Source organism: Octopus sinensis, linkage group LG1, assembly GCF_006345805.1.
Source record: "Octopus sinensis linkage group LG1, ASM634580v1, whole genome shotgun sequence".
Taxonomy (NCBI): domain Eukaryota; kingdom Metazoa; phylum Mollusca; class Cephalopoda; order Octopoda; family Octopodidae; genus Octopus; species Octopus sinensis.
In genome coordinates, this window is record NC_042997.1 from 36,448,226 (window position 1) to 36,465,725 (window position 17,500).

The window sequence follows — 17,500 nt, forward strand, 5'->3', positions numbered from 1 at the left end:
TTGGTTAAAGCTATTTTAAACATTAAATTTATGCTTTTCTTTGAAATAGTTCAGATATGCAATTCTTTTCACTTATTAAGATGCATTATCAGAAAAAAAGAGACAGAAAAAATTATTATTTTGTGTCAATCCTTCCCTAATTATCCTTTATTAATTAGTTGGCCTGTATTTTTTTCCCAAATTTATTTTTTCACCTTTACAACACTGTTTAGTAAAGCAATTAATTATCTTTATAATTTGCATATTTGACTTATTAATCAAAATTCTCTAGATGTAATATATACTAAGTAATGCATCCTTCATTTATGTGTTCCGTTCTGTATTATGCATGCGTGACTGTTTGTATGTAAGTGTGTTTAAATGTGCACATGAATGTGAATATTAAAGAACATATTATTTACTATGATTGTTATTTTCAGAACAAATAAATCTTTTGGCTGTTATGTTATTGATGTTATTATTATTGCTAGTTAAAGCGTGGTGACTTGGTGAATATTTTGAGTCTTGTAGTATGTAGTTGTGTTAGTCAATATTCTGAGTTCAAATCCAACTCATTTCTTTATCATCATTATCGATGGTCCACTCAAAGAGGTATGTATACATTATCATTTTCGTAACATAATTTCTGTAGTATTTCAAGATGTTTCTGACACGTATTTGATTCACATGGCGGAGATCCAACATTTCTTCACTTTTTCCAGAATTTCTTCTCTTTATTTATTTTTTTTGCGAAATACGGAGTTTATGATTCATGTGTGAGTGTGTGTTCTTGATACTCGTTTAGAACAAGTAGTTTTACACATATTACACTATTTTTTTTTTGTTTTGGTGCCCGGGTCAGCCCCTCAGACGCTTTCGGAACTTCCCGATGTGAATTTTCCGAGGCCTCTCCCCCACCCCCCCTTTCGCGTGCGCGAATTTTTTTTTTCATATTCGTTCATAGGAAGTTGTTTTACACCTATTACACACATTTTTTTTTGATTTTCTGATATTTGTTACGCCCTATATTAACCGAATAATTACCAGGCTAAAACATGTACTAGGATCGATCTGTTCGGCTCAAACTCTTCAAATTGTTGCCCCTACGGGGCCGCAGTCCAACGGATTTCAAAAGCAAAATATAAAAGATAACTATAGCCAGTACTTCGATTCATCATGTAGTGGATCCTTCATTGTAGGTTTTTTTTAAATTTGAAACGCTTAACTCGGTGTATCTGTGCTGTCCGACGTAAATAAGCACCAGTCAAATATTAAATTCGATATTATTGATGTGACATCCTTTCTCAATATATGTGATGTTCAACCGTTATCGGAATATAGTTTTATTCCGTTCATTTTGTAGTATTTATTCCACACATATTTGTCATCTTTCGTTATTAGTAGTACAATATTGCATAAATAGATATGCAGAATGAATCATTGAAGAAAAAATTATCTACATATAACATTTCACAAAAACGATGTTGTAAAACAAATATTTTATGCTAGATTTTTCATTTAAACAAAAGTCTACGAATGATGCACAGCCTACTAAACATGACAATGATTTGGTGTCAGTGTCATTAGGATTTCCAAGGGAATTTCTCTTCACATATCTCACACTGATGCTTCGATTCATTAACATAAACATACTAATTGTTCCCGGGGGTATTATTGCCACACTGTTTTTTTTCTTTTTTTCTGAAGCTACTCATCAGCAAAATGATAACATTTCAAATGGATGCGTTTAGCTATTACTAAATAATAGAGGAAGAAAGAAAGAAAATCAGCGGTGATCTACGTGAGCACAGATTATTTACAGAAGCATAAATATGTGGATATTTAGTTGAGTTTTGATATAAGAAGAGAATTCTAAATTTTCTGGCAGACCAATCGTCTCAGAAAGCTAGATTCAAAGATAGGAAAATTTCACCGCATATTTTAGCTTATTAAGTAATATGATAATCGTAGTGGCTCCACTTTGGCTCGGGAGATATTAACTCGAGACCTGCTCATTGACTACATACAGTATTAACACGATTATAGTCTCATTAGACAGAATGTGTTGTATTTTAATTAGAGTTTATAAGTAGTGCTAGTATTAATTCTTGTCATATTTCTAATTGTTATACATCGTATTCTTAGTGCTGTTTAATGTTACTTACCACTAATAGAGAACTGATCTATAATCTACATCATTCCATCCAAGATTTCTTAGTATTGTTCTTGGGTCCATAGTATAAAATTGTCTATGTTCTTGTAGTATTTAAGACCGAGCAGCACGTCTTTGGAACAATAAGCAATGGGCAAGTTATCAGCACTTGAGGATTCCTTATTCCTCACATTTTCCAGCGATCAATCTAATGATTTAAAAATCTTCACTGAAACCACGTGATACATCACAATATAAACATTTGAGCACCGCTTACGAAACAATCGGTGGCAACAAGTAATGTCAGTTTGCAAGATCAAGTTGATCTGCGACATATTTTCAATGACGTTACAACCAAGCCAAACGTTATTGTAGCAAAACCTATAAGTTCTTCCAAAGTTTAAAGAAAAATAACACTTCAAGAAAAACTGCTTACTGTATTTCCTAGTTTTAACCACTAATATATCCAGATCTATATCCAGATTTATTTTTCTGTTTAAAATTTCATACACGATTTTATGTGTGGAAATAATCAGGTGGATATCGTTGTTTGTAAAATTATCATAATCTGTATCGATTTTTATCATCATAAACTAAACCATTGCTGTTTGTAAGATCATGGTGAGGGAGATTGCGTTTCTGGATACCTGTATATTTGTGGGTAGGTTGTTGCTTCCGTCACCGTATGATTGTGGTTTCGATTTCTGAACCAGGTGATGTGTTGTGTACTTGAGAAAAACACTGTCACGTTACTCCAGTCCAATCAGCTGACAAAATGAGTAAACCAACGACGGACTGATATCCTGTCAAGGGGCAACATTTATACGCCACAGAATCCAGCAATCATGAAAATCATTTGAAGATCATGTTAAGGCGACAGATATATTTTATTTATACTGAAGGCGTTTATTGTCGTACGGATACAACAAAAATACCTCTCATTATTCTGAAAATACTAACCGTTACATTTTCATCTTCTTTGATAGATTCAATCTTGAAAATGTTTAAAGCGTGCATGCTTGTATTTTAAACGTCTTCGCTAGGTTTTATCACACTCATGTGTACTCAAAATGCTTCACATAAACAATTAAAATTTAGCAAATCATAAAAAAATTATAGCATTTGCCTATCGCTTCACAAATAACCTCATAGATGATACTGACCCTTATATAGCTCCAAATAATGGGGTCAAGAAATAGCGTCCGAGGTCCCTCCCCTATGTTTAAAATATTCATGCCACAAGAGAAATGAAAGTGATCACCTCTGTACACTACTTCTGCTATAAGAGGATCTACTTCATTTATCTTAAAACTGGGTTTAAACTTTTAAAAATTTATGGCATTCTATTGTCTCTTGTTTAGGATTTGGTGCACACAGCAATTTATTGAAGTAGTAAATATATACGTAAACATTCCACGAAAGGAATAAGAATGTATTTTGTTATACACAAAACTGAAGCAACACTCAGCAAGTCTCAGAAACACCAGTGTAGCTGCAATTTTTTGTTAATTGATAATTTGAAGATTTTCTCTGCAATGAAACTAAATGGTTTTCTTCACCTTGGAAGATATTATTATTCGGATAATTTACTGACTTATATGAGGCAATACTAGAAATCAATACCATGTTACATAACTTTGTAGTAACAAAGCATTGAATAGAACAGCATAGCGACCGTCAACAACAACGAAACTGTTTTTAAATCATGTGCGCATAATATCAAGACTTCTTGAAGATGCTGATGAAACTGTGGATAAAAATCATTTGTAGTATATGGCTGTGACCTATATTCTACTCAATGTTTCTTGTTGACCATCCCATATCTAAGCTGAATTTCAAAGATATAGTGCGTGCTTTCAAAGTATTCTGTGTTTGTTATAGAAAGTTGAATGAGACCTTTGGACAAAAATTCGATATTATAATTCTGGACTGAAAACATACGTATCTAGTAAACACACGGTTGCACACATAAGTAAATATATATGTATACATACATGTGCTTGTGTGTAGGTGTGTTACGAGTTAGTGGCCAAATGAAAGAAAGTGACGCTCAATATATTCAGTAAGATTTATACGCATTATTTAATAACAGCTGGACTACAAAACTTGAAGTTTCATAGGCTCGTAGAAGGAACCTAGATTGGCATGCATATAGCGATCAAGAAACAGTAAATGAGACAAATTCAAGTGACCTACTTGATGTTAGGCATCATTTGATCGAGTCATTGGTTTGGAAGCGACAGCTTTTCAGGTCCATGCAGTTGGACAGGATGTTAGCGTGCAATGACTGAGGTCTGCGGTATGGTATATTTAGCAATATAAGTCCATTGCAGTGTAAGACGTTGACATGCGATAGCGGAGGCCAAATAGAACAGTGGCAACATCATTTCTCAGGGAGAAGCCAGATTTGGTGACGGTAGATTATAATTTGCCGGAGCTAGGTTGGACTGTCACCATGGATGCGGGTGTAATGTATGCGACAGCCAGGGTTTAAGTCTTGTTTTCTTGTATATGGGGAATCTCAAAGTAAGGTGGTTTATTTGAACTGTCGTTTATCTGAACTGTCAGACGCAAGTGGTTCAAAGTTTATGGACAAGGAACATTTCTGTGGAAACAATAAGACGTTTCGTTCCGCCCAATAGATACCCGTTCCGGTGACACGTAAAAAGCACCATCTGAACGTGGTCGATGCCATCCATCTCGCCCCGACTGGCTCCTGTTCCGGTGGCACATAAAAACCACCATCCGAACGTGGCCGATGCCAGCGGCGACTGACTGACACCCGTGTCGGTGGCACGTAAAAGGCACCGTCCGAACGTGGTCGATGCCAGGCCCCTCTCCCCTTCTCGTTCCTGTGCCGATGACACATAAAAGGCACCCACTACAATCTAGGAGTGGTTGTCGTTAGGGAGGGCATCCAACTGTAGAAATACTGCCAGATCAGATTGGAGCCTGGTGCGGCCTCCTGAGGAGTGTAAATAAAGTTCTCTTAGTGGTAGTTCGATGTTTTGCATAGAGTATTGTAGATGCTCCTCTCCATTATGAGCTGTTCATCCCTCGTGTGCGGATGGAGCGCTTTTGAAACATGAATACACATGAATTGAAAAATGAAACAAAATGGCACTGTACACATTTGATTAAAATTACATGTATGATATAATAACAGTTTGACTCAGTTGCAATTTAATATTTTGTTGGCTTGCAAAATGAACTAATTGGCCAAGTATTAGTAGATCAAGTAACAATAAATTAGACAAATTCAAGATGGTTTCGTGATGTTAGGCATGTATTAGTCAGCTAAGTTCACATGGTGTAATCGGTTTTCAAATGGTATTAGTCCTTATTCTTTGTTCTGATGTCGACTTGGTCTGTCAGGGTGTAGGTCGATATGGTATACATACTTTCATAATGAATACACATACGCACACACAAACACGCACACACATACACACACATTTGCCCGTGTGGGTATACTTCATATGTAGCGTTCTAACAAACCAGACACGTATATTGGACACTCATCTTCTTAGAAAGCTGTAGTAAATACATTGATGTACATAATATATGTATAGTCTAACAGCTGTCATGGGCTGGGACATGGAACTGAGCAGTAGAGGATGCAAGAGTAATAAAGCTTATAATCATGAAATTTTAAAATATAGAAGCTCATTTCACACTTACATTTTCAAGTTGTTACTATGGTAATGTTAATACCGATTGTAGCAGTAAAAAACAAATCCGAAAATAATGTTCACATGATAAAATAACGTAACTGATGGAAATTACTATCATATTTAAGTGTCGTTAAGTATTTCGTGAATGTTATATTAATGAACATTATAATATGTTGATACTGAAAAAATAAAGAGAAAATATTTCTATAATTTTAAAGTCTAGTGGAAGTTTATTAAAAAAGTGGTTTGAAATTGAACTAACACATAATAAAATGTCGGATATAATATGTTATTTAAAAATTAAAACATTAATTAATGCTGCTTAGTTTAACTATGTAGTGTAGTCTACGTTTGTAATTTATTTCCTATACGTCTATTATTTTGAGATTATGGAGGAGAGTACATAGTGATGTAAAACAAGGGTGTATGTTACAGCAGTAAATAACAACGACAAGGTAAGAAGATAAACGGTGAAGAGATATGTCAGTTAATATTACCTTAAGGAAATACAATATGTGAGGATATTTAGATAATATACACGAATGATAAGAATATTATTGAGATAGAAATAATGTAGATATTTGTTCCTTCTTCCTATGGTAAATTTGATGCTTGAAAAAGTTGTTGAAAAATATATAAAAACTAAAAGATAAAACAACTCTATGGTGGAGAAATTAAGACTAAATAAATATGTTGTAAGGCGAGAAGGTGAAGTGGATAACTGTTCAAGAAACAATGTTAAAGGTTAAAAATCGAAAAAAAACCCCCAGAAAATAATCTAAGAGATAATAGTTATAGGTAAGGTAAAATAGGCTAGAAAGTCACTTCGTATAAGTTGTTTGTTATATACGTTGAATAGTGTGGGTATTGTGTGGCTTGGGTGTTGGGATAATTATGAAGGTGGAAATGAATAAAACAACAAATTATGAGGAAAGGGGCGGATAGAAATGAAGAGGTGTAGAATACAAAAGGAAGAAAGAAGAATATAAGGAAGAATGAAGAAAGAAGAGAGACAGAAAAGTTTTACGATAAAGATGATATGAGCGTATGGAGAAGAATTCTGTGAGTACTATATTTCGAAACTAGGTAAGGATGGCAGTTGACATACGGGGTTATAGGAGAAAATCGAAAGAATTTGAAAAAAAAAGTACTATTATATAAATTGGAAAATTTGAGAGTTAATATAAAAATAAATTAGAAAATTTTTGCTGGAAAAATGGGAGACAGGAAAAAGTAAAGATTCTGAAAATAACAAAGTTATAAAAGTAGAGTGATCGATGGCACAGATTACAGAGTTAAAGTGGCTGTAATAGGTAAAAGAATAAGCTAGAGATAAGCTAAAATATCATTTTAAAGATGTGAAATAATTAATAATTCTATAAAATATAACTTTGTGCGAAAAATATTTATTAAGAAGATAATAATAATAGTTATAAGCAAGTAGGATGAGTTCTGTTCTTTTGTGATGGCGGCGGTAGTGATTGTAGGTTTTAGAATGGATATGAGAAAATAAGATAAAGTATACTTATGAGATGCATGAAGTGTTATAAGAGACAGGGAATGGACTTGAAGTATGCATACAGTTTTAAATATCATGAGCGTATGTAAACAACGACATCGAATGTTTGTTTAAGGGGGTTTTCTAAGCTACAAGCAAATGAAAGAATTTTCTGTGAAATCTACCAGTATTTCTATCTCCAATGTAGTGTTAGGCTCTATTTAAAATCTCTTAGTTTCGGCTTCTTGGTGTATACTTGATTTTCAGTCGAAAATATGGCCTCGGATAGTAGTAGTTTTTTCTAATGCTCAAAACGAAGCCTGTACCGGATTTATCTTGCCGTGGAGTTGATAATGTGTAAGATAGATTTGATTAGTCTACTTGGCAATAAATATTTACACGTATAAAGCGACGAGCTGGCAGAATCGCTAGCACGCTGGGCGAAATGCTTTGCAGCATTTCGTCTGCCGTTATGTTCTGAGTTCAAATTCCGCCGAGGTCGACTTTACCTTTCATCTTTCGGGGTCGATTAAATAAGTACCATTTACTCACTGGGGTCGATATAATCGAGTTAATCCGTTTATCGGTCTTTGTTTGTCCCCTTTATGTTTAGCCCCTTTGGGTAGTAAAGAAAAAGGATTCCGTCTGTCTTTACGTACTGAGTTCAAATTCTGGTCCACAAATTAAGTGCCAGTTGAATACCGGGGTTGATCTAATAAACTGGTCCCTTCCCCCAAAATTTCGGGCCTCGTACCTAGATCAGAAAATAATATATATTTACATGTATAACGTGTAGTAGTGGTATAGAAACGTTGGCACGCTGGGAACATGGTTACCGGCATTTCGTCTACGTTCTGAGTTAAAATTCCATCAAGGTTGACATTGCCTTTCATACATTCGGTGTCGATTAAATAATTACACATTGATCACTGAGAATCGATGTAATCGACTCCCTCCACCGTAATTTCTGGCCTTATGCCAAAATTTGAAACCAATATACATTTACGTGTATATTACAACAACGAATACATGATTTATTAGTAAACCTATAGGACACCTGCAAATAAACCAGTGATTTTGTTTTGAATTCTACACCGCCACGTAGACGAAACGCAACCATGAAATGATATAAGTGGAAATTCGATAGTATATATAATGTCTGCTATAGATCCAATGGCGCTTAAGTAGAGCTAACTCACTAGCTAATTTTTAAAATATATATCTTCATATAGTATCTACAACACGGATTTAAAATAAACGTATCGTGTTATATTCCTAAAAGAGTACCCAGAACATAAAAATGTAGTACTATCTCTTGAAGTTTATTAATATCATATTCATCATAGAGAAACGATCAGGTGTGCAGTAGAAAATTGATCACTCTCTGATACCAGTATATTTTCCAACATGAAAAAGTTGCTTCCCTCAGCTCAAACAGCCAATCAACTTTGATTAGATATAAAATTTGCAAAGAATATATATAAATTCAGATATGGAATGACGTCACCAAGTGCGTGATCTCATCATGGCTGGAAATACAGGAAAATTATTACAGATAGTCTACCAAACAGAAGTGCAGTAGTGCAAGGGTGAGTTTCGACGAGAATCATTGATTCTGAATCGTAAAATCAGTTGTGTTTCCAGCCAATTTCACAAACTCCACTGCTGAAAGAAGCCATAGTACAATCTCATATGATATACTAAATGTCGATTGTAACTAAATACTATATAAAGTGAGCTGAAGAAAATATGAAATTTAATGATTCTAAATTTCATATGTATCGCTTTCAATTAACGAGTTCATCGCAGCCATGGATACATAGATTCGGGAGAAAATATAATCAGAAATTCAAAATCAATGTTTGACGAAGAGGTCAATGTGTGTAATGAGACATTTTCCATGGATATATTATTAAATCCAGAACAATGGGCAGGTGACCGGAGGGATGTTTCGTAGATCGTCCCGAACGACTAAAAGTTATGTCACGTTTTATTTCCTTCGTCTCATTTTCAAAAATATGTTCCTTAGTTGTGGTCGTCATGTTCTATCTATCTCACTAGAGAACTTGAAGAAATCCGACGCTGCCTTAGGGAGAAAGTTATTCCAATACAATGGAAGAAGAATGGGAAAAGCTTCAACGCAAACAGGCGAAATATGAAATTATCTATCTATCTATATCTATATATATATATATATATATATATATATATATATATATATATATACATACATACATACAAACATACATACTTACATTATATATATATATATTATGTACGTATGTATGTATGTATGTATGTATGTATGTATGGTAAAGGTGGCATATTCGCATTTTATAACCGAAAGGCAGAAATATAGACGTCATTGAAGTGACTAAGAGTAATAGACTGCACCGGTACTGCTAGAAATAAGAGTCAAAACAACTCATATCCATAGAAAGCGCTTATCATTATGATTGACAAGGAGGGCAAGTACCTTGCATCGATGACATAGCCAGATCACCGATGATTTCACATTTCATTAATGCCCGTCAGTGGCTCTTACCTGGCCTAGGGTTAAGCTTGCATTGTCGATTTAAGAGACTACCGTAGTAATCGCAAGGCTAATTTCGCAAATGGTAAAACTGAAAATTATAAATAGTGAAGGTGGCTTATTCTCAATATACGCGCGCGCGTGTGTTTGTGGCGTGTGTGTGTGAGTGCGTGTGTGCGTGTGCGTGTGTGTGTGTGTGCTTGTGTGGGTGTGTTCGTTTAAATGCTAGCGGGTGAAAGAAAAAGTGCTTAGCAGAAGTTGATATTTTTATTTTAGTTCCGTCATTCTCTTGTTGTCCTAAGTTTCGTCTGTGAGTGCTGAGTCCTCAGGTAAGTTATCAGTTTTTGGAAATCTCTGTGAAAATACAGGTGAAACTCAGAGTAGGAAGATTTGCCATGAAAAAGTGAAAGAGAAATATATATACACGTACATGTGTGTGTGTGTGTATAGCCTTCATTAAAGTGACGGTGGGTGCTAGTAACGACTATGCTTATTACCTTTCACTTGTAAATGGCGAAAAGCCACCCTGGTTTATGTACGTATACATGAGTATGTTGGTGTGTGTGTTTGGTGTGTGCATGTCTTTGTGATGATGTTCCAAAATGAGCTACAACCAAGTTTATCCTCGAAAATTAAACCAGTTCTCCCACTAGGCACCGTTTAGGGACAGCTGCTTCAACGATTTGTTGCTTCGCGACACAGGACTACAATGACATGTTGAAGAGCTCTGAGATATATAAAGTGTGGTTATATATGCATTGAAGGGATCTGGATATAGCATTATCAGAAATCCTAGATCGACCTAACCAAATGAGATAACTCAAATCAGGGCAGTTTTATAGGAAACAGCTATGAAGACTCTACCCGATACATTAGCGGTAGCCAAGCTTGACTATGTTGCATGAACTGGTACTAGCAAATAATATTGCACACGTGCATTCGCGCAACGCTAAATATGTGTGCGTGTTTGAGTCTTCGAGTCTTCAGGTAAATGTCCATGGGTGGGTGTAAGTGTATAAATATAATCAAAATAAGTAACGTGATATTTAGAAGTGATGCAGTACGACCGTTTCAAGAGGCTCCATTTAATTTAACAATGTAATCATTACATCAATTGAAATGCAGTGCGATATTCACAAATAAATAACTGCAATTTTAACAAGTATGACACATTAATACAATTTTTCTCAAATATTATGTTTGAAATAAAAGTTTATATACGACTCTTTAAAATGGAGTATCCAAACCTTACTTTGTGCATGTCTTTATTAGTGCGCCTTCAGAGCACGTTCGCCACATGCGGCTGTCATGCGTCATCTACGATTCTGTACTTTAGTCGTGAGAACCTACGTAAGAAATATCTCCGTACACGTTTAGTATATTATGCATAATTCATAGGGAAGACGAAGTGTACTGCTAGATTTATGTAGCATGACGATCGTTTCATTGACTTCTGCATTGTTCCCTAGTGAGTGGGAAACGTTATAATGATTTCAAATGAACTCCACAGTGCAGAATAAACCAAATAAGATTACATAAGTTACAGTGTTATAATATGTAAATTTCGCTACTGTGTGTGGCAGGATGGTGTTATTAGGATGTGTGCGTTTATAGTAATTCGCAAAGCCATTAACGAGGTAGGGTGCATGGTATGTGTTCGGGGAGTGGTGACTAAAGAATAGAAAGATTCAAACACAAAGTATACATGTGAAGGTCAGAATGGCTTTTGAATGAAAAACACTGAAAACGTCGTGGAGTTCAGCAGCGGTTGGTCATGCGTATCATTCGTCGCAAAGTGGGTATAGACATGCACTCATACATGTATATACATTTATATAGAAATACACACACATACACAGATATATATATATATATATATATATATATATATATATATATATAAATGGAGTTTAACGCAGGTGTAATTCAAATTCTTTTAGTTTCGAACATATCTCTGATATTATTCAAAGTGAATAAAATGGTGTAAAACAATGTAATCTCCCCTTCAGGTAAGTGAAGAAATGAAACTCGTCAAACAGAAAATGATGGATATGTATAGCGATTAACTGAACGTTATAAATATTGTTTGAAAAAACGTTATATGATATAACTTCAGAGGTAGCCTATAAAAAGTGGAGGGATAAATTAAAGAAAAACTAAAATGATAAGTATACTTTGGAAAGTATAAACATACTTTGGAATAATATCAGTGATATCTTCGAAACATGTGTCGGAAGTAAAAAGAATTTGAATTACACCTCCATATTTTAGACTCCATATTTTTATTTAGATATTACACAAAAAATTTCTCGAACTTTAAAAACAAGGAGTTAGAACATTTTTACTTGTGTGATTTTTTTGCTACCCTGGTAAATATTTATCTAGATTTTCCGTGTTAATTGTTAACAAGGGAAAAATAAACAAATCTCTCTCTCTCTCCTCTCTCTCTCTCTCTCTCTCTATATATATATATATATATATATTATATATATATATATATATATATATATATATATATATATATATATATATAAACACACACACGCACACATAAATTTATATTCATATATATGAACATACGCACAGACACACAGACAAACACTGACATACACACACACACACATATTGACAAGAAGATTGCTTTGAATCTCCACCGTTCTGGGTTCAGTTCTTAATCGTATAACCTTGGGAAGGTGTCTTGTCCTACGCTTTCATGCTGTCCAAACACCTGCGTGTGGATTTGGTAGATGTAAACGTCGTGTATACGCGCGTTTGTGTGTGTGTGTATGTATGTGTTTTGTCTTTCTGCCTCTGTTTGTTTTTGCCCCCACTACCACCACGATTGCTTGATAACCTGTTTTGATGTGTTTAGGTCCGTGTAACTTGGAAATTCAGCAAAAAATACCGATATGAAATGTATTAGGTCGCAGGTAAATGAGTGAAGCAAGTAAGAGACGAGAAGAGTAAAGGATGAATGCTATATATATATATCTATATATGTGTGTAGGGAGTTTCGAATATATGTGCCAAAGTGAGTAAGTGAGCATGTGTGTGTCTGTGTGTGTGTGTGTACGAGTGAGTGTATGTGTGTGTGAATGAGTGCTGGTGTCTTGTGTGTGTACAGAAAAAAGTGGGGAGACAGCGAAATAGAAAATGTTGTGTGTGTGAGTGTGTGTGTGTATGTGTGTGCCTGCGAGTGTGTGTTGGTGTCATGAGTGTGTACAGAAAAAAGTGGGGAGACAGCGAGAAAGAAAGTGTTGTGTGTGTGTGTGTGTGTGTGTGTGCGTGCGCCTGCTTGTGAGTGTTGGTGTCATGAGTGTGTACGGAAAAAATCGGGGAGACAGCGAGAAAGAACGTGTTTTCTAGGCTCAGGATTCAGTCAATTTAAATCAATCACAATAAAAAAAAACAACAACTACTCATATTAATGTTCTTTAAATACGTCATATGACAAACGAACGGCCGCAGGACGTATCATACTATAGGTTATGGATGGTTGGAACGGCAGGGTTTCGGGCAAAACACTTTATGATGTTTACGTACATTACGTACGTTGCCTCTGTTCGTTTTCATCTTGGCTGATCATAACTTTGATGTTAACCCTTTCGAGATTTGATAAAAATATGTACCAGTCAAATATTGGTTTATCACTTATGCCTTCCTCCGTCCAAATGTTTGATGTTGTGGTGCCAGAAATAAATATTATTATATTCATATTTTACTGAATTCTATGTGGAAGTTAAATGCAAGAAACCAAAGATATAAAAAAAATCGTTTAGCAAAGATAGTATTATAGTATATAAATATTTCACGTAGCGTCGTGCAAGCAATCAGTATTAGAAATTATTTATTTTTGTGTGTCTTGGATTTCCAAGGGAATTCTTCAATCTACCAGTCACTTAGTTCTTTTTCTTTATTAACATATTTACTACCGTTTTTATGGTTGTTTTCATTCGTCATACTATGGAAGATTCTTATTTCCAAAACCTTATTCATAAAACTATTCGAAACAACATTCAGTTTCCAAGTTTGTACTCATAACTATCTATCTATCTATCTATCTATCTATCTATCTGTCCGTCCATCTACCTACCTACATACATACATAAATATATTACATATCTACGCACCTACTTACCTAACATACCTATCTATCTATCTATCTGTCCATCTACCTACCTACACATCCACCTACCTACATAAATATATTACATATCTACCCACCTAACCTATCTATCTATCTATCCATCTATCTATCTATATATCTATCTATCTAATACACACTATATTTTACTTGCGGCCATGTTTGGGAACGGTTTTGAAGTGTTTAGGCAAACAGATCAATTGTAGTGCATTTTCGTTTACGTTTATCACTTATTCTATTGCAGTTTTTTGCCGAGTGCTATGTTATTGTGACTTAAAACAAACTATAATACGTAGTGAGGTTGGGGTCATGGACATAAAACGTAAACATGCATGCATACACACACACACACACACACACACCACACACACACACATATATGTTGTACGTCTGGTTTATCTGGTTTTTACGTTGTTCGAAAAAAGTTCGTTTCTATGTTTTTGTTTTTTTGTTCTCTTTTCGCATTGCGTTAAACGTTTTTTTGATGTCCTGTACCCATATATGCATGTATATATACATATATACGTAGGTGTGTAAATATATATATATATAATATATATATATATATATATATATATATATATATATATATATATATATGTATGTATATTTGTATGTATGTATGTATATATGTGTGTGTGTGTCTGTATAGAAAGGAGTTGTTCTTTCTTAGGGATATATTATCCGAGCGCACACCAAGTTTGTACTAATATCGATTAACAATACTGGAAATATTTCATATGTATATATACTAGTATTTATCGTCGGTTCTTCTTCAATATTAGGAATTTACACATCTGAAATTACTGTTGTCGCTATGGATATTTCCATAATTTTCGATATAGGAGGAATACTTATCAAAATTATTTTCTAGTATTTTTTAAAACCGATATCCATGCCTCATGCAAATATAATGATTTTGGAGTACTAAATGTGTAGATGAGACTTTAAGTCACCGTATGAATTAGAATCTTATCGACATAGGATATATATATATATATATAAAATAGTAAAAAGTGAAAAAACTACAGAAGGCTTGTTTTAGAAGGTTACACAATATATATATTTCTCACCTATATATATATACAATGATGGTATGTTGTCAACTTGATGTGAGAGTCCCATGAATGAGAAAAATGCTACTGCTGTTTAGCACTAGTAACAACGTTTCCCGTTGGCCATGATGCATTTTCTGTGTCCATATGTTTTCAAAGGGTGGATAAGCACCTCCACCCAGCAAAGCCTGCATCTAGGGACTAGTTTCAGGGTCAATGCTCATCACCAGTCTGGAATACTGGTTGAACTTTTTATTACGCTTATTTATATCGAATGGAGAAAGGACAGAACAGCATCGTAATACCACGGCTGAGACGCTTCCAAAAAATAAGAAAGAAAAGCCATTAGAAAACCGATTATAACAGCGACTCCATCTAAGAATATCTGAAGATGGAATATTATTCCGAAATATCATATCAGACTATGGACGACTAAATTACAACTGGTGTATAGCCCTTTGTCTGTATTATAGTGCATTGTTGTACCGTTCAAAACTTGTTATTTTTTATTTAAAAAAATGTTACTATGAGTTCAAATGAGCCTTACATTTTTAAAATTTGTTGATAAAATGTATATATATATATATATATATATATACAATATATGTTGACCTATTTTTCAAACAGGGGATGCACCCGGCAGCCTGAAAGGCCCAGTGGCTATCCTTTATTTTCCCAATTTTGATCAAGTCGGGTTACTTGCACCCACCTTTCACATCACAACCTTCCATCGTTTCCTCAAATACACTTCGTCACAGGAGTCTCCTCTCCAGCCCTATCTTCCTCTTCAGATGGTATCTTAATTAAAGAAGCAAACCAGGGCCGGCGATGAAGGATCCCGTCGCGAATCCTTGCATTCTAGTCCTCCATACACACTCTTTCAACAATGCAACTGAACAGAGGAAACATTCCCTAGATTCTTTTGAGAGTCCAGTTAGCGATAAAATCCTTATTATACACTCAGTCGATAGCTGTACCCGCTCTTGGTGCGACAACACGTGTTATACGTATATCATCGAGCTTGATATCTCCCGACAACGTACATAAGCGTACTGGACGATTTCCTCCCCCAGCCCACATTTTGGACATGTCGATAGCACTGACATTCCGTGCCTGGATAAGACAACTTCTTGTGAAGATGTAAAGCGTTCCTGTAACACTGCTAGGTTAGGGACTTTTGGTAATTATTCAACTACCCAGGCCTGAAAGTTTTACGAAAGAGGTTGGCAAGTTGGTTCTCGTCGAACACCAGAGTCCCTCCTAGGACGTCATCGTTTTTACACTCTACCAACCCTTTGTAGAACACCGATGTGGTATTCCTCCTGCTGGCCTTGCCCGTCTTGTGGATAAGTACGAGTGCTTTTCGACGCTCCTTTTGCCTTACCGTCAGGTTACGTCTTTTAATGAAACCGGCTTTGAATCACTCCAAAGAGGCTGGTCGCGGAAAGAATTCCTCTGCTAGCGGATTCCACACCTTATCAACTTCCAGGTAACTCTAGACGCCTCAGCCTCAACGCATGTCTGCGTGTTATTAGCCAGGGCATCCCTCACACTTTAACGTTTCCTGGCAGCAAACGAAGCGCCTCAGAAGTGGCTTTCCATCTTCCTTTGCAAGATGGTTACTTTCTCCTCCACGTCGTATATTACCCCTGCTGCCACCCACAAAACTTCATATCCAGCAGGATTTTATTCTATTGTGATTTTAGATGTCCTACGGCCCATGTATGTGGGCAGCAGTATTATTTCATCGATTTTTAGTGTCTTTGTTGACACTTCCTTTGCTACGTTAGCCGATGGGGACTGCGCTTCAACAGTCACGCTACGCGTTATACCGCTAATGCAGCATGTTTGGTTCCAAATTGCAGCCATGCACTTCTCTACCACCACTTTTTTTGCCTCCATATTTTTTTTTCTTCAGGTTATAAACCTTATATACCACTGTACGGGCATTAATTTCTGAAACTGTTTCAGGGGGCGGCAACAGCTTAGTGTAGCCGCCTCTTTTTTTTCCTTAAATTCTTTTTTCCTTAAATTCCTGAACTTATACAACTGTTCCATTTTCACTTCGAGTTCCGTTTCGTTCCCGCCCACCGCGGCTGAGAAACTTGGTGTTTCCTGTATATCCGTGTTTAGACTGGTACACTCATTTCACATCAGAGGGAAGTATTTTATGGATTAAATACTGAATTCCATAACGAAACACTTTCGATTTTTTCAGAACAGACAAAATTTCCAAAAAATAATAAAATAACGCCCAGCAATGTGCAAATAAACTGTTCAATACATTTTCAGAAAACAAAAAATCCTACAAACGAATTTTTACCAGTATTTTCAGCCGTGTAGGGCGAAAACTACTGTTTCCAAACGGTCAACAGTTCAAATAAAGATAAGGTACACAAAATATACAATGGTAGTAAAAACACGCGGAAACTCACGTAACAGTTGATGGCAATCTCGCAATACGA